This window comes from Oncorhynchus tshawytscha, linkage group LG19 (genome assembly GCF_018296145.1).
Source record: "Oncorhynchus tshawytscha isolate Ot180627B linkage group LG19, Otsh_v2.0, whole genome shotgun sequence".
Lineage (NCBI taxonomy): Eukaryota > Metazoa > Chordata > Actinopteri > Salmoniformes > Salmonidae > Oncorhynchus > Oncorhynchus tshawytscha.
The window spans coordinates 35,975,716-35,999,803 of record NC_056447.1 but is presented as its reverse complement, the minus strand read 5'-3'; the positions used below and the strand labels follow the sequence as shown (position 1 = coordinate 35,999,803).

General features: G+C 44.9%; 1 pseudogene; it reads left to right on the top strand.

Annotated features, from left to right (window-relative positions):
* The first annotated feature begins 1,195 nt into the window (after positions 1-1,195).
* Positions 1,196-24,088, top strand: part of LOC112218965 — a 149,512-nt pseudogene continuing 126,619 nt past the window's right edge.

The window sequence follows — 24,088 nt, the reverse complement described above, 5'->3', positions numbered from 1 at the left end:
CTCCTGTAACCAAATTCTCCATTATTTGTTTTAAAATAGGCCTTCTGTTGCTGAAAAAGCACACTCACTAATCACACATTGTAGGTTATTAAGCCAGCTAGAACCAAAAATGAAAAGCCGTTAGTTAAGTGGCATATCTTTGCTGTAACCACTACTGAAGATAGGTATATAAAATTATCATTGCTAATGTAGGCTAGATTATCAGTTAGTTAGCTAGGCCATGCTCGGCCACCAGATTATCATGAGCTGATCTCTCGTTAAACCATCAATACTTGCTAAATTCACACGCATAGCTGATCTCAGATGGAACCATCATAGGTCACCTCATTACCATTCCCTAAAACGTTTACCGTTTTAGAACCAAATGGAAGCAAACAGAGCAAACGGAACGAAATGGGGAGGGATATACCTGAAAAATAGCGACCCGGCTCTACATATTTGCTGACCTGTGACCCACTGATCGCCCCCGGTTAGAGGGGAAAAAAGCAGCCCAAGAGTTAACACACAGGAAACTTTATTTACACACACTGACAAAGATGAACATGGAAATGTACATGAGGATGGTTATGTTCTCACGCATCCCATGTGCAGAAGTCCACCCAAGCATTTCGCTACACAAGCATTTCGCTACACTCGCATTAACATCTGCTAACCATGTGTATGTGACAAATAAATTTGATTTGATTTGACCCGTGCTCACAGACTGGAAAAAACATTTGGGTAGAGGCAATATTTACTCCCTTGGAGAGCGTGGGTCAGGCTGGCTAGCCAATCAGGACCTGGAGAGACTGCATGGCTAAAGAGTACACAAGTGTCATGACTTCCGCCGAAGTCGGGTCCTCTCCTTGTTCGGGCGGCGCTCGGCATCGCCGGTCTTCTAGCCATCGTTGATCCACTTTTCAATTTCCATTTGTTTTGTCTCGTTTTTTCTCACACCTGGTTTCAATTCCCTCATTTACTTGTTGTATATTTTACCCTCTGTTCCCCCCATGTTTTTGTGTGGTATTGTTTATTGTAGTGCTTGTGCACGTTCCCCGGGAGCACATGATGGGTTATTTTGTGCCCATGTATTGTTGTTGTTCTGGATGCCGTTGGTTTTGCTTAATAAATCTCCGGTTATTACCAAGTTCTGGTCTCCTGCGCCTGACATCTCTGCCGCCAACTACGCACCCTGCTACAGAATCCCACACCATATATGGAGTCAGCAGGAGCAGGTGCCTCTGGAATAGGGGTGGATGAGAGCGTCCGGGAGCACGCAGCGATGCTCCACCCTCTCGGCGCTGCCATGGACCGCGTTGTCCAAACCATGGACCGCTGGGAGAGACAGAGAGTCCCTCCTGCTCCTCCACCAGCACAACTGGGGTCTCCACTAGTCGCCCCCCCTTCACCCGGTCCAGTGGGATTCGTCTCGCCCTTCCCCGGGAGTACGACGGGATTGCTGCATTCCGGATTGTCGACCTCTAACTGGCAACCGTCCACCCGGCTCCTTCAGGCCGTGAGAAGGTGTCCGCCCCTCGTCTCGTGCCTCTCTGGGAAAGCCTTGGAGTGGGCCAACACCGTGTGGGGAGAAGGGGATGCGGCGCTCGACCATTTCGAGGATTTCACCCGCCGCTTCCGGGCAGTCTTCGTCCACCCACCCGAGAGTGAACATCTCTTCCATCTGAGGCAGGGGACGAGGAGGGCCCAGGATTTTGCCATGGATTTTCGGACCCTTACCGCCGGCGCGGGATGGAATGATAGGGCCCTGATCGACCACTACCGCTGCAGACTGCGCGAGGACGTCTGTCGGGAGTTGGCCTGCAGGGACACCACCCTCACCTTTCGACCAGCTGGTGGACCTGTCCATTCGGCTGGATAACCTGCTGGCTACCCACGGACGTCCAGATTGGGTTCTGTCGGTTCCATCCCCCGGCAGGTGCTGTGCGTAGGGAGACTGGAGGGGGTTCCGTCTCGTGCACCATCTGTGGCCGCAGAGGTCACACTGCCGGTCGGTGCCGGGTTGGTTACTCTGGAGATCAAGCAGCAGGCGGGCACTCTGGCGTGATCCCAGGTGAGCCGGCACCATTCTCACCCAGAGCCCTCTGTTGCACACATGTTTTTGTATATTACTTTTCCTGAAGTTTCCCCGCATTCCCAGCATAAGGCGCTCGTCGATTCAGGCGCGGCTGGGAATTTTATAGACAGAACGTTTGCCCTTAGTTTAGGGATCCCCATTGTACCCATGGTTGTGCCCTTCCCCATTCACGCCTTAGACAGTCGACCATTAGGGTCAAGGTTGATTAGGGAGGCTACTGCTCCTCTGGGAATGGTGACGCAGGGGGGTCACAAGGAGAGAATCAGTCTCTTCCTCATTGACTCTCCTGCGTGTCCCGTGGTGCTAGGCCTACTCTGGTTAGCTTGTCATGACCCCACTGTTTCTTGGCAACAGAGGGTTCTCACAGGGTGGTCGGGAGAGTGCTCGGGGAGGTGTTTAGAGGTTTCCGTTGGTTCTACTACGGTGGAAATTCCAGACCAGGTCTCTACCATGCGCATTCCCCCTGAATATGCCGGTTTGGCTCCCGACTTCTCCAAAAAGAGTGGTGTATATTAATGACATTCTGATATACTCCGCCACACGCGCCGAGCATGTGTCCCTGGTGTGCAGGGTGCTTGGTCGACTGTTGGAGCATGACCTGTACGTCAAGGCAAGTGACCGCATTTCAGCCGTGAGTAATTGTCTGACTCCCACCACGGTAAAGGAGGTGCAGCGGTTCGTAGGGTTTGCCAATTACTACCGGAGATGTATTTTTATTTATTTTTATTTCACCTTTATTTAACCAGTTAGGCTAGTTGAGAACAATTTCTCATTTGCAACTGCGACCTGGCCAAGATAGCAATTCGACACACAACAACACAGAGTTACACATGGAATAAACAAAACATAGTCAATAATACAGTAGAACAAAAGAAAACAAAAAGTCTATATACAGTGAGAGCAAATAAGGTAAGATACGGGAGTTAAGGCAATAAATAGGCCATGGTGGCGAAGTAATTACAATATAGCAATTAAACATTGGAACGGTAGATGTGCAGAAGACGAATGTGCAAGTAGAGATACCGGGGTGCAAAGGAGCAAGATATAAATAAATAAATACAGTATGGGGATGAGGTCGGTAGATACAGTGGGGAGAACAGATAAACCTACCCCCAGGCCAACATCATGACACCGGGCTATCTGCATTGTGTCCCACCACCCGCCAACTGTAACGGCTTTCTTCCTGGGAGGAGAGGCGGACCAAAACGCAGCGTGGTTATAGTTCATGGTTCTTTAATAAGAGACACTTAACATGAACAAACTACAAAACAATAAATGTGAAAACCGAAAACAGTCCTATCTGGAGCATAGACACAAAGACAAAAAACAACCACCCACAAATCCCAACACAAAACAGGCTACCTAAATATGGTTCCCAATCAGAGACAATGACTAACACCTGCCTCTGATTGAGAACCATATCAGGCCAAACATAGAAATAGACAAACCAACACTAAAACAAGGAAAACACAAAAGAACTATGGTCAGAACGTGACAGTACCCCCCACCCCAAGGTGCGGACTCCGACCGCACAACCTAAACCTATAGGGGAGGGTCTGGGTGGGCATCTGTCTGCGGTGGCGGCTCTGGCGCTGGACGTGGACCCCACTCCATCATTGTCTTAGTCCACCTCCTTAGCGTCCTTTGATTGGCGACCCTCGCCACCGACCTTGGCCTAGGAACCCTAACAGAGGGCCCCACTGGACTGAGGGGCAGCTCCGGACTCTCTGGCAGATCCTGGCTGAATGGCGGATCCGGCAGATCCTGGCTGAATGGCGGCTCTGGCAGATCCCGGCTGACTGGCGGCTCCGGCAGATCCCGGCTGACTGGCGGCTCCGGAAGATCCCGGCTGACTGGCGGTTCCGGCAGATCCCAGCTGACTGGCGGCTCCGGAAGATCCCGGCTGACTGGCGGCTCCGGAAGATCCCAGCTGACTGGCGGCTCCGGAAAATCCCGGCTGACTGGCGGCTCCGGCGGCTCCATGCTGACTGGCGGCTCTGGCGGCTCTGGCGGCTCCATGCTTACTGGCGGTTCTGACAGCTCATGACAGACAGGAGACTCTGGCGGCTCTGGACAGACGGGAGACTCTGGTGGCTCTGGACAGACGGGAGCCTCTAGCGGCTCTGGACAGACGGGAGACTCTAGCGGCTCTGGACAGACGGGAGACTCTAGCAGCTCTGGACAGACGGGAGACTCTAGCAGCTCTGGACAGACGGGAGACTCTAGCAGCTCTGGACAGACGGGAGACTCTAGCAGCTCTGGACAGACGGGAGACTCTAGCAGCTCTGGACAGACGGGAGACTCTAGCAGCTCTGGACAGACGGGAGACTCTAGCAGCTCTGGACAGATGGGCAGCTCCTGCAATGCTGGAGAGGAGAAGGGCTCTGGCAGCGCTGGACAGAGGAGCTCTGGTGCCTCTGGACTGAGGGGCTCTGTCACCTCTGGACTGATGGGCGGATGCTCTGGCTACACCGGACAGGCGGGAGACTCCGGCTGCGCTGGAGAGGAGGAAGGATCTGGCAGCACTGGACAGGTGAGGCGTCCAGCGCCTCTCCGCCTTCGCTGCCTCCAGCTCTTCTTTAGGGCGGCGATAATCTCCTGGCTGTGCCCAGGGTCCTTTCCCGTCTAGGATCTCCTCCCAAGTCCATTTTCCCAAATAGTGCTCCCTCTCTTGCTGTTGCTGCTGCTGCCTCTCCTGCTGTTGCTGCTTTTCACCACGCCGCTTGGTCCTGTTGTGGTGGGTGGTTCTTTAACGACTTTCTTCCTGGGATGGAGAGGCGGACCAAAACGCAGCGTGGTTATAGTTCATGGTTCTTTAATAAGAGACACTTAACATGAACAAACTACAAAACAATAAATGTGAAAACCGAAAACAGTCCTATCTGGTGAATAGACACAAAGACAAGAAACAACCACCCACAAATCCCAACACAAAACAGGCTACCTAAATATGGTTCCCAATCAGAGACAATGACTAACACCTGCCTCTGATTGAGAACCATATCAGGCCAAACATAGAAATAGACAAACCAGACACACAACATAAAATGCCCACCCAGCTCACGTCATGACCAACACTAAAACAAGGAAAACACAAAAGAACTATGGTCAGAACGTGACAGTACCAACCCCTCTTTTTACTCTACTGCTACACTCTGTTCATCATATATGCATAGTCACTTTAACCATACCCACATGTACATACTACCTCAATAAGCCTGACTAACCGGTGTCTGTATATAGCCTTGCTACTCTTATTTTCAAATGTCTTTTTACTGTTGTTTTATTTCTTTACTTACACACACACACACACACACACACACACACACATACATTTTTCTCTGCACTATTGGTTAGTAAGTAAGCATTTCACTGTAAGGTTGTATTTGGCGCACGTGACAAATAAACTTTGATTTGATTTGAACCCTGCATTGCCAGGGACTTATGGTTTTAGGATTGTTTCTAGGTCTGGTGATGATGTGATGTTTGCATGGTCTGATGTCTACCAGGACAAAGGTCTGGTCCATCAGAACACACTTAACTCCGGTCTTTTCTTTCTGCTGTTTTTCCTGCTTTTCTTATGTGAGATTTGAAGTTAAAGTCATTGCAGTAATATGGAGATCTAATAGATAGCATTGTAGTGGGGAAATAGTGAAATGTTAACATAATTGTAATATTTCCTGGGATTTTGTGGTGTCAACAGTGATAATGATCATTAATCACTTACAAATCTGAGCGATCATTAGAATTTTCAAGTGCGTCAATAAAAAATATTTTATGCATGGCTCTTTTTAAAGGTTGGAAACTACCCTAATTTGGCAGGCTATTCTGAGACTTTGATTTGTAAGTGTTTATACAGTCACGACTGCAAAATATGAATTGTTTGTGTTTGTGTCCCACTGGGCAAAAACCAAAATCAAATCAAATTTATTTATATAGCCCTTCGTACATCAGCTGATATCTCAAAGTGCTGTACAGAAACCCAGCCTAAAACCCCAAACAGGAAGCAATGCAGGTGTAGAAACAAGTTCACTCCTCCAGGATCGGTGTCCCGTCCACGGGACGGTTAAGCTAACGTGGGCTAATGCGATTAGCATGAGGTTGTAAGTAACAAGAACATTTCCCAGGACATAGATATATCTGATTTTGGCAGAAAGCTTAAATTATTGTTAATCTAAGTGCACTGTCCAATTTACAGTAGCTATTACAGTGAAAGAATACCATGCTATTGTTTGAGGAGAGTGCACAATTTTAAAATAACAAGTTATTAATAAACAAATTAGGCACATTTGGGCAGTCTTGATATACAATTTTGAACAGAAATACAATGGTTCATTGGATCAGTCAAAATGTTTGCACATACACTGCTGCCATCTAGTGACCAAAACCTAAATTGCACCTGGGTTGAATAATACATTATGGCCTTTCTCTTGCATTTCAAAGATGATGTTACAAAAAAATACAAAAGAACGGTTGTTTTTTTCTTTGTATTATATTTTACCAGATCTACTTTTCCCCTACACACCTTTCACATTTCCACAAACTTCAAAGTGTTTCCTTTCAAATAGTACCAAGAATATGCATATCTTTGCTTCAGGACCTGAGTTACAGGCAGTTAGATTTGGGTATGTCATTTTAGGCGAAAATCGAGGTGGATCCTTAAGAGGTTCAATTAATGTTGTTTCCATGTTATTTCAACAACAACCAATCTATGTGATGACGTTGAATCAATGTCGAAAACTGATTGAATTTGCAAAAAGTCATCAAACGTAAAACATAAAATCCAGTATTTTTTCACCCAACTTTTAACCTTAATCCAATGTCATTGTGACATTTTTTGTTGATTTTCACATTGAATTCACATTAGTTTTACCAATGTAAATCGAAAATAGATGTTGAATGATGTCTGTGCCCAGTGGGGTGGGTGTGTGCGTGTGCATGTGCACATGTGTGTGCATATACTTGTCTAATGTACACTTAAATGAGCAATTATTGCGTAACAGTCTTGTATAATTTATAGAAAACTGTTTTTGGTCTTGACTTGATATTCCATTGCAATTTAGCAAATCTCTGACTACAGTTATGGGAACTAAAAGCTGCGTGACACTGAAATGTAGTAAAATGGGTAACACTAATGATCATGTGATTGTCATTCTCACCTAGGTCTGGTATAAATTGATCCAGGATCAACTTTAACTCTAATCCTTTCCATACTGTACCTATTATTAGAAGAAACATACACAAATAAACAAACGCACACACACAAGAGCATTCACAAAATCACACACTTGACCCCAGTGGTAGTATCAATACAATTGTCCATTAAAACAGTGGTTTCCAACCTTTTTCAGTTACTGTACCACCAACTGGATTTTGCTCTGCCCGGAGTACTCCTTAAGTACCCCCTCATGTGCATTTTACCAGTAAGTCTATGGTCTCATGGGTCTTTTCAAGCACCCCATGTGGATAGGCCAAGTACCCCCAGGGGTCGTGTACCCCTGGTTGGGAACCACTGCATTAAATACACTAGACTTATAATTATGTCATAGGGAGCTGGGGGAAACAGTGTTGCTTTGAATCAACAAATAGATTTACATTATTTGTTGCCTGCAGCTCAGATGATCCCAGAACAATTGTTGAATGTATCAGTATACTGTAGGTAGTAAACCAGACATGCTACCCTGTCCCAGACATGCTGTTTCGACCCTCTCTCTCCTGCTGTATCGACCTCTGAATGCTCAGCTATGAAAAACCAACTGACATTTACTCCTGACATGCTGATCCCTTATTTTACCAGGTAAGTTGACTGAAAACACATTCTCATTTACAACAACAACCTGGGGAATAGTTACAGGGAGATGAATGAGCCAATTGGAAGTGGGAAATGATTAGGTGGCCATGATGGTATGAGGGCCAGATTGGGAATTTACCAGGGCACCAGGAAAAACACCCGTGCTCAAACAATAAGTGCCATGGGATCTTTAGTGATCATAAAAAGTCAGGACACCCGTTTAACATCCCATCCAAAAGACTGCACCCTACACACGGCAATGTCCCCAATCTCTGCCCTGGGGCATAGTGATCTCTTTTTATGCCAGAGGAAAGAGTGCCTCCTACTGGCCCTGTAACACCTCTTCCAGCAGCATTTGCTCTCCTTTCCTGGGACCAACCAGGACCAACCAAATCAAATCAAATCAAATCTAATTTTATTTGTCACATACACATGGTTAGCAGATGTTAATGCGAGTGTAGCGAAATGCTTGTGCTTCTAGTTCCGACAATGCAGTAATAACGAACAAGTAATCTAACTAACAATTCCAAAAAAAACTACTGTCTTATACACAGTGTAAGGGGATAAAGAATATGTACATAAGGATATATGAATGAGTGATGGTACAGAGCAGCATAGGCAAGATACAGTAGATGATATCGAGTACAGTATATACATATGAGATGAGTATGTAAACCAAGTGGCATAGTTAAAGTGGCTAGTGATACATGTATTACATAAGGATGCAGTCGATGATATAGAGTACAGTATCTACGTATGCATATGAGATGAATAATGTAGGGTAAGTAACATTATATAAGGTAGCATTGTTTAAAGTGGCTAGTGATATATTTACATCATTTCCCATCAATTCCCATTATTAAAGTGGCTGGAGTAGAGTCAGTGTCATTGACAGTGTGTTGGCAGTAGCCACTCAATGTTAGTGGTGGCTGTTTAACAGTCTGATGGCCTTGAGATAGAAGCTGTTTTTCAGTCTCTCGGTCCCAGCTTTGATGCACCTGTACTGACCTCGCCTTCTGGATGACAGCGGGGTGAACAGGCAGTGGCTCGGGTGGTTGATGTCCTTGATGATCTTTATGGCCTTCCTGTAGCATCGGGTGGTGTAGGTGTCCTGGAGGGCAGGTAGTTTGCCCCGGTGATGCGTTGTGCAGACCTCACTACCCTCTGGAGAGCCTTACGGTTGAGGGCGGTGCAGTTGCCATACCAGGCGGTGATACAGCCCGCCAGGATGCTCTCGATTGTGCATCTGTAGAAGTTTGTGAATGCTTTTGGTGACAAGCCGAATTTCTTCAGCCTCCTGAGGTTGAAGAGGCGCTGCTGCGCCTTCCTCACGATGCTGTCTGTGTGAGTGGACCAATTCAGTTTGTCTGTGATGTGTATGCCGAGGAACTTAAAACTTGCTACCCTCTCCACTACTGTTTCATCGATGTGGATGGGGGGGTGTTCCCTCTGCTGTTTCCTGAAGTCCACAATCATCTCCTTAGTTTTGTTGACGTTGAGTGTGAGGTTATTTTCCTGACACCACACTCCGAGGGCCCTCACCTCCTCCCTGTAGGCCGTCTCGTCGTTGTTGGTAATCAAGCCTACCACTGTTGTGTCGTCCGCAAACTTGATGATTGAGTTGGAGGCGTGCGTGGCCACGCAGTCGTGGGTGAACAGGGAGTACAGGAGAGGGCTCAGAACGCACCCTTGTGGGGCCCCAGTGTTGAGGATCAGCGGGGAGGAGATGTTGTTGCCTACCCTCACCACCTGGGGGCGGCCCGTCAGGATGTCCAGTACCCAGTTGCACAGGGCGGGGTCGAGACCCAGGGTCTCGAGCTTGATGACGAGCTTGGAGGGTACTATGGTGTTGAATGCCGAGCTGTAGTCGATGAACAGCATTCTCACATAGGTATTCCTCTTGTCCAGATGGGTTAGGGCAGTGTGCAGTGTGGTTGAGATTGCATCGTCTGTGGACCTATTTGGGCGGTAAGCAAATTGGAGTGGGTCAAGGGTGTCAGGTAGGGTGGAGGTGATATGGTCCTTGACTAGTCTCTCAAAGCACTTCATGATGACGGATGTGAGTGCTACGGGCGGTAGTCGTTTAGCTCAGTTACCTTAGCTTTCTTGGGAACAGGAACAATGGTGGCCCTCTTGAAGCATGTGGGAACAGCAGACTGGTATAGGGATTGGTTGAATATGTCCGTAAACACACCGGCCAGCTGGTCTGCGCATGCTCTGAGGGCGCGGCTGGGGATGCCGTCTGGGCCTGCAGCCTTGCGAGGGTTAACACGTTTAAATGTCTTACTCACTTCGGCTGCAGTGAAGGAGAGACCCCATGTTTTCGTTGCAGGCCATGTCAGTGGCACTGTATTGTCCTCAAAGCGGGCAAAAAAGTTATTTAGTCTGCCTGGGAGCAAGACATCCTGGTCCGTGACTGGGCTGGGTTTCTTCCTGTAGTCCGTGATTGACTGTAGACCCTGCCACATGCCTCTTGTGTCTGAGCCGTTGAATTGAGATTCTACTTTGTCTCTGTACTGGCGCTTAGCTTGTTTGATAGCCTTGTGGAGGGAATAGCTGCACTGTTTGTATTCAGTCATGTTACCAGACACCTTGCCCTGATTAAAAGCAGTGGTTCGGGCCTTCAGTTCCACACGAATGCTGCCATCAATCCACGGTTTCTGGTTAGGGAATGTTTTAATCGTTGCTATGGGAACGACATCTTCAACGCACGTTCTAATGAACTCGCACACCGAATCAGCGTATTCGTCAATGTTGTTGTCTGACGCAATACGAAACATCTCCCAGTCCACGTGATGGAAGCCGTCTTGGAGTGTGGAGTCAGCTTGGTCGGACCAGCGTTGGACAGACCTCAGCGTGGGAGCTTCTTGTTTTAGTTTCTGTCTGTAGGCAGGGATCAACAAAATGGAGTCGTGGTCAGCTTTTCCGAAAGGGGGGCGGGGCAGGGCCTTATATGTGTCGCGGAAGTTAGAGTAACAATGATCCAGGGTCTTTCCACCCCTGGTTGCGCAATCGATATGCTGATAAAATTTAGGGAGTCTTGTTTTCAGATTAGCCTTGTTAAAATCTCCAGCTACAATGAATGCAGCCTCCGGAAAAATGGATTCCAGTTTGCAAAGAGTCAAATAAAGTTCGTTCAGAGCCATCGATGTGTCGAAGAGAATTCTCTTGGTAGATAATGCGGTCTACATTTGATTGTGAGGAATTCTAAATCAGGTGAACAGAAGGATTTGAGTTCCTGTATGTTTCTTTCATCACACCATGTCACGTTGGCCATAAGGCATACGCCCCCACCCCTCTTCTTACCAGAAAGATGTTTGTTTCTGTCGGCGCGATGCGTGGAGAAACCCGCTGGCTGCACCGCTTCGGATTGCGTCTCTCCAGTTAGCCATGTTTCCGTGAAGCAGAGAATGTTACAGTCTCTGATGTCCCTCTGGAATGCTACCCTTGCTCGGATTTCATCAACCTTGTTGTCAAGAGACTGGACATTGGCAAGAAGAATGCTAGGGAGTGGTGCACGATGTGCCCGTCTCCGGAGTCTGACCAGAAGACCGCTTCGTTTCCCTCTTTTTCTGAGTCGTTTTTTTGGGTCGCTGCATGGGAACCATTCCGTGGCACTGGTTGTAAGGCAGAACACAGGATCCGCATCGCGAAAAACATATTCTTGGTCGTACTGATGGTGAGTTGACGCTGATCTTATATTCAGTAGTTCTTCTCGGCTGTATGTAATGAAACCTAAGATGACCTGGGGTACTAGTGTAAGAAATAACACGTAAAAAAACAAAAAACTGCATAGTTTCCTAGGAACGCGAAGCGAGGCGGCCATCTCTGTCGGCGCCGGAAGTTCAACCCTGCTTAGCTTCAGTGGCAAGCCAGCAAGTGGATGCAGGGTGGTATGCTGCTGGCCAATTGCACCCTCTATAACCACTGTGATTATTATTTAAACCTGCAGGCAGTGTTGCCAAATAATATTCAGGGGAAGTTGCTACTGGCAGGTCGATTTGTTGCTAAAAGTTGATGATGTCATCATTACGTAGAATACACAATAACATTACTCAAACTGACTGGCCACCTTGGCAAAAAATATGATTTGACATTTGTTAGTTTAGATTTGTTTGTTTATAATCACATATTTGTATTTGTAAAAGTAATATAAACACAACACATTTTATATGATCAGATATTTTTATTTTTAATCACAACATATTACACATTGAACAATTATGTTTTATTTATTTTATTTTTAACTAGTAAACCTACACATTCTGGACAATTATAGTTGTAAGCAGTGCATTGGTAGTTGGTTAACTGATCAACAATTATAGGTACAAGATAAAAACATGGTATATATACTATCTTATTGAACAAGCAACTTAACTCAAATAATGATGTGCGCGCTAGGCATCTCTCTCCAGCTCTCTCCAGGTTGTTGTGCTGCTTGGCTGGCTAGCTGCTCAATGGTTTCCTCCAGATATGGCCACTGTTCTCGCTCACACTGCAGTGCACACTGCCACCATTAGCTGTGTGTCTCCGCCAGTTCCAGAAAGTCCACTCCTTGCATATGTACTGTAAATATGATGAATCATAGATTGGCAAGGAAATCCTCTTCATCTTCACTGTCCAAATGCATTGTCACGGAGCTGGAACCAGCAGAAGAGGATGGAGTGGCCTTAAAGCTGTATGTAGCTGTGGTGCCAAACTGCTGTAGAACTTCACTTGGTAGTTTATCCTGGTAACAGGTATCACCAGCCAACTTCAGTCCATACCGCACCAGAAGTAAGGAGTTGAGAGTGTGCAGTGACATTCTATTTCTTAACTTTGACTTGACCACACTCATTTGGCTGAACCACCATTCAAACTGCGCATTTGAGTTTGGCAAGGAGAGGGCAGCGAGCGCAGCTTTGCACAGTTCTTCAAATGGATTTAACCCGGAAGAGTCCGTGTAGTTATTCACTTCACTCCAAAACGCGACTGTATTTTCAGTTGAGTCCCACCTAAACAGATGGATGTTTCTCCATTGGGAAACAATTTTATCAATTGTTTGGAGCTGTTATCCCAGTAGCCCAGCTACTTTAATCATTTCAGTGGTGCCTTTATTGTGCTTTAGCGTTTCCTTAATAATGAACAAGGCCATGTTTCACAAGGCTTCTATGTTGTCTGGGAGCCTTGCTTGCAGCTCCTTGCTTAAAGCAACAATGTAGTTGATGCACTGTCTTCGAATGACCTTTTCTTCCTCTGGTGCAAGACTGAGTTGGTACACCATGCTCTTGAAAAGGTACCCAAGGTATGGTGATGGATTGAGATGTCCAACAATACCATCCTTCAAGACATTTTGCAGTTAGGGTTGACTACTCTGCTGCAAATTGATGTTAAGAGGTGTACCAGATTATCCAAAAGCTTGACATGATCTGTTTGCTCTTCAAAGTACTTCACTGCAACTTGTACGTCAGACAGGATTGATTTCAAGAATGTCCGGTAGACATAGTTGGTCTTGTCCATATACATGGCGTGGTGCACATCCACCATGTAGCAATGCTCACTGGCCTTGGTCAACTCAAAGTGGAGTTTCAGTTCTTCCCACTGGCTCAATATACGAGTTACAGCAGGCTCAATCGATAGCCAACGTATGGCACACACTTTGGTGATCTGCAGGGGTTTCTGGCCACAATTAATGGTGGCATACACTGCTTTGTACGACTCGCGCCATTTTGGGGAAATCGAAAACCAGTTGTAGGTTTCCCTGATTAAGTACTCAACACTCCTAGGGATGGTTTCTTTGGATGCTGCACTGACAGCCAATTGTAAAGAATGGCACACACAGCGGATTAGTACCAAATTGGGCAATGCACATTCTTCCTTTAAAATCTTGTTCACCCCGTTGTGCACCCCAGTCATCACGGACGCATTATCAGTGCCAATACCCTGAAGATGATCTTTTTTAAGGTTCTCTTTTCATCACTTCTCAAGAAACTCAACTACCGCCTTTGCTATTGATCTGGCATCGCCCCCCTCCAATTCAACCAGCCCGAGAAATGTGGACAAACCGAATCACCACACCCAGGTATTTTGAGACACTGACATCAGAAGACTCATCCAAAAGGAGACTGAACTTCTCATTCTCCACATCTGATGTTACCCTGTTGAGAAAATAAAGAGCCAGTACTCCCCTAATAATTACTGTGCACTTGGTGCGGTGCATTTGGAAGTTTGTTGCTGCCACAGAATCTGAAAAGGCAGCTTTACATGCATGGTCACATGCTAGCAGCGTACAATGTTCAGCAATGGCCATTACCATAGTAGCTTCTGTGCTTTTGCAGTTATCCACTTTCTTAACCAACAGTGGTAATGTAGACTGCGTTGCTGGGTTGTTCGGTTTTGATGTATTTATATGCTTCGCTGTAGCACAATGTTTTTTGATGTCATAAACTTTTGCAAGCATATCTGATTTGCAGTACTCACAGTATGCCCGACAATCATCCCCAATTACTGGCTTCAGCCACCCTTATAAATCAGGTACAGACTCCCACTCTGTTCTGTACTTCTGGCTGTACAATTTTGATTGAGACATGTTGATTGATGTTGTGAATTCTGTTCAAGATCAAACATTCGTGACCAACTACATTCATTGGGTTTGTCTTGTCGAACGCGAAATGCGTGCATTTTATCATTTGAGTCACTTTTCAAAAGTTGCTAAAAGCTCCAAATATATTTTTAAAAGTAGCTAAATTTGTTGCTAGGTTCTGTTTGAAAAACAAGTTGTAGTCTGAAAAGTTGCTAAATCCAGCAGCAAAATTGCTAAGTTGGCATCACTCTCTGCAAGTCATCTATGAACGTTTGAACATCTTGAAAAACGATCTGACCTTAATGGCCATGTACTCTTATAATATCCACCGAGGACAGGCCACCCCTCAGAGCCTGCTTCCTCGCTAGTTTTTTTTGTTCCTGCCTTTCTAGGGAGTTTTTCCTAGCCCTGTGCTTCTTCATTGCTTGCTCTTCAGGGTTTTAGGCTGGGTACCTGTATAGGCACTTTGTGACATTTGCTGATGTAAAAAGGGCTTTATAAATACATTTTATTGATTGCGTAAACAACACTTTAAACTGCACACAGTTTGCACACAAGGCCACACCATAGAAACAGAATAGTGTGTGTGTCTTGTGTGTGTGTGTGTGCGCCCAATTTGCATCTCCTCCTATTCGCTTACCTCCCTCTACTTTGAAATGGCAGCTATGAATCTTCATTGCATTTGGCGGCGTGGAAAGCATCCCATCCCTAAATGACTATTGATGACGACGTCACACTGTAAGGAGAGTGTGAATTCGGCATGGAAATGATAGTGAGTGAGGGAGCCAGAGAAAAATGAGAAGAGGGAGAGAGAGAGAGCGAGAGAGAGAGAAAGGGGGGAGACGGAGAGAGAGATAGACAGGGCCATTCCACTACAGCCTGAATCTAAAGTCACACCCCAAGGCACAGCAAATACTGTGGATCTGATTTATCTGCATGTTCCCTCTGGATGGGGGTGCGGTGTTGGAGAATAAAATATGATGAGTTTCAAACTCATGGCGGGGAATAGGCTGAGGGAAGGAAGGGAAGCGGAGCAGAGGAGTTTCACATCGCACTGAGCAGAGCTGGTGTCTGCTCTGTTCAGAAATTAAAAATACCATTCCCTGGGGGCCAGCTTTAGTCTGCTTGAGTCTTTAGCTTATTATTCCTCTGATTACAGTGCTGCAGACAAATGAAAGGGAAGGGATAATGTATGGTACACCAGTGAATAACTTTAGGATAATACAGATAACCTTACAAGGCCTCCATTTACTGCATTCAATCAAATGTTTGGAGCAAATGGTGAATCTTACAACTGTAATTTAGTTTACATTTTTCACTTGTCTGACCTTGGTGGATGCGTTGTTTAGATGAGAGGGGGCTGGATGAATGCTACCCAAGGTCTTTCTCTCTAGTTCTGAACACTCTGCTGCCCCCAACCTTATTCTTCCTCCTCGGCAGACAACAGGCTGAAAGCTCGTGAAGACGGATGGCTTATGGGGCATTGATGATATCCTCTGATAGATAAAATTTCCTCACACACCATTCACCCAAGGACTACAGAACTACACAACTCGCCCATGGAAAGGGGAGTTAAGAAATGTGAAGTTCTTCTGACAGAAAGAGAATCATACATTCGAAGACCTTGGAAAACAGATGGATCGTTCCACTGATTCGGTGCCTTTTGAAAAGTGTAACTCAAGTAAGAATTTTTCTAGGACAGTCTGTTAGTGGTCTGAAAAGGAAGGGGAAAACGGAAGACCAGTTGTTATTGGCAGAGAGGTTTGCAACTCAGTCCGGTGCTTCCGGCGACGGTTCACTGTCCGGAACCTCCCGCGACGGTCCATGGTCCGGAACCTCCAGCGATGGTCAACGATCCGGAGCTTCCCGGAAAGGTGTCCAGTCCAGCTCCAGGGTAGGAGCCTTCCTCTGCGCCGGTGCCCAGTCCGGGTACGGTGTCCAGGACTGGGGGGGAGTTAGGGGAGGGTGACTAGTGTCAGTGGAGGCTCCGGTGCGGGGGGGGTACTGTCACGCCCTGACCATAGAGAGCCCTTGTTTCTCTATGGTGTAGTAGGTCAGTGCGTGACTAGGGGGTATTCTAGCTTATAATTTCTATGTTGTGCTCTAGTTTATAATTTCTTTGTTGGTGTTTTGTATGATTCCCAATTAGAGGCAGCTGCTGGTAATCATTGTCTCTAATTGGGGATCATATTTAAGTAGCTATTTTTCCCACCTGTGTTTGTGGGATATTATTTTGTGTTTGTGCACCACGTAGTCACGTTTCGTTGTTTGTTTATTGTTTTTTCTTTAAGTTTCACTTTTGAAATAAATATGTGGAACTCAACCTCCGCTGCGCCTTGGTCCCGTTCTTACGACAGCCGTGACAGTTACTTTGTAAAAATAAGCTGTTACGGGGCTGTTTAATTTATTGTAACTCTGTTGCTGCTCAAATGTATTCTAAGGGAAACTAAAAAAACATGCTACGTGTTGCAGTAGGCCTTTAGAATAATGTCACATCCGTCATCACATCCGTCATCGGAATAAGACCAAAGCGCAGCATGGGAAATGTACATCTTTCTTTATTTTTAGATGAACCCCAAAAAACAACAAAAGATAAATGAACGTAACATTCTGCAGGCTACACAGTAACTGAACAAAAACAAGATCCCACAAACTCAGGTGGAAAACAGGCTGCCTAAGTTTGATTCCCAATCAGAGACAACAATGGAGAGCTGCCTATGATTGGGAACCATACCCGGCCAACAAAGAAATAGAAAACTAGAATGCCCACCCAAATTACATCCTGACCTAACCAAATAGAGAAATAATCAGGCTCTCTAAGGTCAGGGCGTGACAGCAAAACACATCCTTGACACTATCCAAGTTGATAAGCGGGAAACAAATGCTGCCAGTCAGCCTGCACAGCCGGCCAATCGAAACTACACAAACTATGCTGAAACAAATTTCACAAATCGTAAGTTAGCCTACAGACAAGATTAAATTGACAATTTGATGAGTGACAATATTAGGCCTATCAGTTGTCAAATTGTACATGAGAAGATTGGCACATCTCGCAATTGACAGATGCAGGGAAATGTCAAGGATTTCCTCCTCTTCTTCCGAAGAGGAGAGGCGAAACGGATCAGAGGACCAATATGCAGCGTGGTAAGTGTCCATGGTTCTTTTAATATGTAAATGTACACATGAACACTACAAAACAATAAACATGGAACGTGTGAAACCCTAAACAGTCCTATCTGGTGCAAAGACAGAGACAGGAACAAACACCCACAAACACACAGTGAAACCCAGGCTACCTAAGTATGATTCTCAATCAGAGACAACTAATGACACCTGCCTCTGATTGAGAACCATACTAGGCCGAAACATAGAAATAACCAAATTATAGAAAAACAAACATAGACTGCCCACCCAACTCACGCCCTGACCATACTAAATAAATATAAAACAAAGGAAATAAAGGTCAGAACGTGACAGGAAAGGAGCATCAATTTATCAAATCCTCATTCAGAGTCACCTGCAGGTAAAACGTTTGGATTTCTATATAGTATCAGAATGAACATATTCTGCCGTTTCACTTACCTTTGTCATATAACTCTCAAAATTCAAGAGGTGCAGTTCTATTTCCAAATTTCACTTTTTTCCAAGAATATCATGCATTCAACCTATGACCTCTCACGTGGCAGCATTGCTCTGGCTACTAAGCAAAAACTAGTAACAAAATGAACTTAACATTTAAATATACTATTCTGTTGTCAATGGATGAATGGGCGATAGAACCCAGATAGAAACTGATAATGGTGCATGTGCATTCAAATAACTGAATGATGAGGATGTTGACGAGGGGGTGAAGAGGGTGATTGAATTTGATTGGTCTGAATGATGAAGGTGAAGAGGATGATTGAAGTTAGAACAATAGTGAAATTATGATGAATAATTGTAGCTGTTGTGTGCGATCTAATTATTTCATTATGAAAGACTGGAAATGGTATATAATTTATCCTCTGAGAGTCAAATCACACACTGAGTACAACATACAATGTGTTTAGTTCACAATGTCAAGCCGAACCAAACAAAATGGACACTCTGACAGCATTGCAAATGCTAAATAATTTATATGAATTGGAGTCGGATGGAGGATTGGATATTGAGCAAGAAATCGACGTTGCTGATGAAGAGTCTTCATCTGATTCTGATGTTGACGTTGAGTCTCCGCCTCAGATGCCTGAGCCTTTCTGCAGAAAAACCTGAACAGAGCCAACTGAGACAGTCATCCCAACTGCCATGGTGAGACGGGTGTCTGGCTTTGTAGAAATGTACAAAACAGATTTTTTACTCAATCTTCAAGTTCCTTGGTGTCCACATCACCAACAAACTAACATGGTCCGAGCACACCAAGACAGTTGTGAAGAGGGCACAACAAAACCTATTCCTCAACAGCAGACTAAAAAGATTTGGCATGGGTCCTCAGATCCTCAAAAGTTTCTACAGCTGCACAATTGAGAGCATCCTGACTGGTTGCATCACTGCCTGGTATGGCAACTGCTTGGCCTCCGACCGCAAGACACTACAGAGGGTAGTATGAACGGCCCAGTACATCACTGGGGCCAAGCTTCCCGCCCATCCAGGACCTCTATACCAGGCGGTGTCAAAGGACAGACCTAAAAATGGTCAGACTCCAGCCACCCTTGTCATAGACTAAAAACATGTTTTATTTGTATTTATTTATACATTTACACAAATATTTATTAATACAATTAATCCTTTACAATAGTTTATGCACTATTTATCAAGCATTGGTGCTTATGCGGGTTGATATGCATCTGATACATACGCTAAAGGAGACACCTGGAAACATTCTCTATTTTTTAAAATGTGTACTTTATTTAACTAGGCAAGTCAATTAAGAACAAACTCTTATTGACAATGACAGCCTACCCCAACAACACTGGGCCAATTGTGCACTGCCCTATGGAACTCCCAATCACAGTCAGATGTAATACAGCCTTGATTTGAACCAGGGTCTGTGGTGACACATCTTGCACTAAGATGCAGTGCCTTAGACCACTGCGCCACTCAGGAGCTCTAGCAGGTACTTATATGCTGAATGGCAGTTCTCGTGCTAACTGCAGTGCTTTCCCACATCATATGAAGGAATGTGCTTACCTGGTTTAGGGGACAGTGAACAGTTGGGAGTTGGGGCTTTTGTGAAACTTTTCCTTGGTGTTTAAATACAGCCTGTTACAGTCTGTTAAGCTAAAAATGTTTAAATTGAGGGTTTGGATTACGGGATGCCAAGGTCATAGTTTTCCATATTCTGTTCAAATCAAATCAAATCAAATTGATTCATATAGCCCTTCGTACATCAGCTGATATCTCAAAGTGCTGTACAGAAACCCAGCCTAAAACCCCAAACAGCAAGCAATGCAGGTGTAGAAGCACGGTGGCTAGGAACAACTCCCTAGAAAGGCCAAAACCTAGGAAGAAACCTAGAGAGGAACCAGGCTATGTGGGGTGGCCAGTCCTCTTCTGGCTGTGCCGGGTGGAGATTATAACAGAACATGGCCAAGATGTTCAAATGTTCATAAATGACCAGCATGGTCGTATAATAATAAGGCAGAACAGTTGAAACTGGAGCAGCAGCACGGTCAGGTGGACTGGGGACAGCAAGGAGTCATCATGTCATCTGTTCCAGTTAAAGGGTTGTTCAGATTCACTTAGATCTGTGAATAATACCTTGTTAATGGCTATTTCAGAATATGAGATTTCCAAAAGTGATTTATATATTATAGAGATCTGTCCTTTTGTTAACCCAAATATTTTATTTATAAATCCCATCCCATTTGATGGTTCGGTAGTTGGGTTTCCCAAGGGACTCCATAGGCCAGAGCAGGCAGATCACTAAGAGCAGGGTGGTATAATGAATTGTAACATCAATGCAACATCCATCCACTCTGTGCACCAGTAGAGCCTAGGGCACCCATAGAGCTAAAGCAAGCGCCATTTATCGGCTACATGTTCAGTTATCATAGCTACATTTCTTGTACATTCCACTTTGGGATTCAGTTAATGAATTGATTTTGATATAATTGTCCAACAAAGAGCTGGAAATAATGTTTGAAAGGTGAATAGTTGTGCCCTTCATTAACATTATTCATTTTACTTTCTGAGGGACAAAAAAAAAGTAGAATGGACTCGTGATGATATCATGTTGACCACATTAATAACACATTTTTAAATTCATATATCAATTTCTCAGTTATCAATGCCTTAATTGGGCAAAAGTCTATCATTTTTTTTGGAAGGGAGAGAGAGCAACGGAAATAAAGAACTTTGTGCTTGCAATTTCAGAGTCTTAGGCTGTATGACATCTGATCTCTCCCAGTCTTTTTTCACTTATGGGCCATTTAAATTATTCCCACCCACTCAGGCCTCTATAATTGTTGAGATCATACCAATGATTGTGTTGTCTTGTTCACTTGTCAGTTTGTTACTGAAACAAATAGATTATTGCTGTAGCCTACTAATTAATGGGTTGTCATTTAGACTGCATAGCCAATAGTCATTAAAGTGGTATTCATTTAGACAGAAAGCCTGGATGGTGCTGTGATGGTTTTTCAATAGGTGTGTGAGTGAAGGCATTAACATTTACATTTGACTAATTTAGCAGACACTCTTATACACAGTCAAATGAAATTGTATTTGTCACATGCGCCGAATACAACAGGTTACAACACCTTACTGTGAAATGCTTACTTACAAGCCTATAACCAACAATGCAGTTTTAAGAAAATATAGTTAAGAAAATATTTACTAAATAAACTAAAGCAAAAAAGAAATACAAAAAAGTTACAGAATTAAATAACAATAATGAGGCTATATATAGGGGGTACCAGTACTGAGTCAATGTGCTGGGGTACAGGTTAGTCGAGATCATTTGTACATGTAGGTAGAGGTAAAGTGACTATGCATAGATATCAAACAGCGAGCAGCAGCAGTGTAAAAACAAAGGGAGGGGGGGTCAATGCAAATAGTCTGGGTGGCCATTTGATTAATTGTTCAGCAGTGTTATCGCTTGGGGGTAGCTCTAGCCTTTAGCTCTGTGCAGAGGTTGCCTGTATTCCATGGTTTCTCATTTGGATATGAATGCACGGTCACTGTGGGGATGACGTCATCGATGCACTTATTGATGAAGCCAGCGACTGAGGTGGTATACTCCTCAATGCCATTGGATGAATCCTGGAACATATTCTAGTCTGTGCTAACAAAACAGTTCTGTAGTGTTTCATCCAAGTCATCTGACCACACTTATTGAGCGAGTCACTTGTACTTCCTCCTTTAGTTTTTGCTTGTCAGGAGGATAGAATTATGGTCAGATTTGCCAAATGGAGAGTGATGGAGAACTGTGTACGCATCTCTGTGTATGGAGTAAAGGTGGTCTAGAATTTTTTTCCTCTGGCTGCACATGTTACATTCTGGTAGAAATTAGGTAAAACGGATTTAAGTTTGCCTGCATTAAATTCCCCAGCCACTAGGAGCGCCGCTTCTGGATGAGCATTTTCTTGTTTGCTTATGGCCTTATACATCTCATTGAGTGCGGTCTTAGTGCCAGCATCGGTTTGTGGTGGTAAATAGACGGCTACGAAAAATGTTGATGAAAACTCTCTTGGTAGATAGTGGGGTCTACCGCTTATCATGAGGTACTCTACCTTAGGCGAGCAATACCTCGAGACTACCTTGGTATTAGACATCGTGCACCAACTGTTATTGACTAATAGACACCCACCCCTCGGATGTAGCTGTTCTGTCCTGCCGATGCACTCAAAACCCAGCCAACTGTATATTATCCGTGTCGTCATTCAGCCACGACTATTGCAGTTTTTAATGTCCCTTTGGTAGGATAGTCTCGAACAGAGCTCATCCAGTTTATTCTCCAGTGATTGGACGTTGGCCAATAGAACGGACGGTAGAGGTGGGTTATCCACTCGCCGACAAATTCTATTTTTTTCTTCATGCGAATGACAGGGATTTGGGCCTTGTCCGGGATCAACGCTATATCCTTCATGTCAGACTCATTAAAGAAAAATCTTTGTTCAGTTTGAGGTGAATAATCGCTGTTCTGATATCCAGAAGCGGTAGCATCAACATTATGTACAAAATAAATTACAAACAATGCGAAAAACACACAAAATAACACAATTGGTTAGGAGTCCATGAAACAGCAGCCATCCCCTCTGGCACCATTCTATATGTATTACAGTTAGTGCATTATTCTTAAGATACAGTAGCTAGGTGGGACAACAACATATCACAGGCATAGAAAGTACATTTTCCCTCAATAAAGTAGTTATTAGTAGTCAGAGCTAGAAAGGGGGTGGGGGGTGGGGGTCTGCAAATGCTGGTTCGTGTGTGTGTGTGGGTCGGGGGGGGGGTGGTCAAGGTGAAGAAGAGGATTATTTAAGATACTGTTTGTAGAGATGTGGTTTCAGATGTTTTCGAAGATGGGCAAGAACTCTGCTGACCTAGCTTCAGGGGGAAATTCCTCCACCATTGGGGTGCCAGGAGAGAGAAGAGCTTGGACTGGGATGAGTGGAAGCTACCCTCCAATGGGGTGGGAGTGACAAGAGACCTCAGGTGGCAGAACGGACTGCTCAGGTTGGAGTAGGATTTGAGCATCGCCTGAAGGTAGGGAGTAACAGTTCTTCTTTCTGTTCCATAGGTAAACACCATGGTCTTCTAGTGGATGCGAGCTTTGACTGGAAGCCAGTGAACGTGCAGGGGAGCTGGGTGACATGAGAGAACTTGGGAAGGTTGAAAACCAGGCATTCTTGATAAGTTGCAGGGGTTTGACGGTATAAGCGGGGAGCCCAGCCAACAGCGAATTGCAGTAGTCCAGATGGGAGAGGACAAATATAAACATAACATGTAAAGTTAGGCCTTGTCCCTTGTTTCATGAGCTGAAATGAAATATCCCAGAAATGTTCCATATGCACAAAAAGCTTATTTCTCTCAAATGTTGTGCACAAATTTGTTTACATCCTTGTTAGTGAGCATTTCGCCAAGATAATTCATCCACCTGACATGTGTGGAATATCAAGAAGCTGATTTAACAGCATGAAGTTTGCAGTCAGTCCAACCTGCCTCAGAACAGCAGACCACCTGTAACCATGCCAGCCCAGGACCTCCACATCCTGCTTCTTCACCTGCAGAATCGTCTGAGACCAGCCACCCAGACAGCTGATGAAACTGTGGGTTTGCACAACCGATTCATTTCTGCACAAACTGTCAGCCACCGTCTCGGGGAAACTCATCTGCGTGCCCGTCATCCTCATCAGGGTTCTTGACCTGACCTGAAGGTGTAACCAACTTCGGTGGGAAAACGCTCACCTTCAATGGCCACTAGCACACTGGAGAAGTGTGCCTTTCACAGATGAATCCCTGTTGGCGGACAGGTATGGCGTCATGTGGGCCAGCGGTTTGCTGATGTCAGTGTTGTGAACAGAGTGCCCCATGGTGGCGGTATATGGTATGGGCAGGCATAAGCTACAGACAACAAATACAATTACATTTAATTGATAGCAATTTGAATGCACAGATGTACCGTGACTAGATCCTGAGTTCCATTGTCGTGCCATTCATCCGCCGCGTCACCTCATGTTTC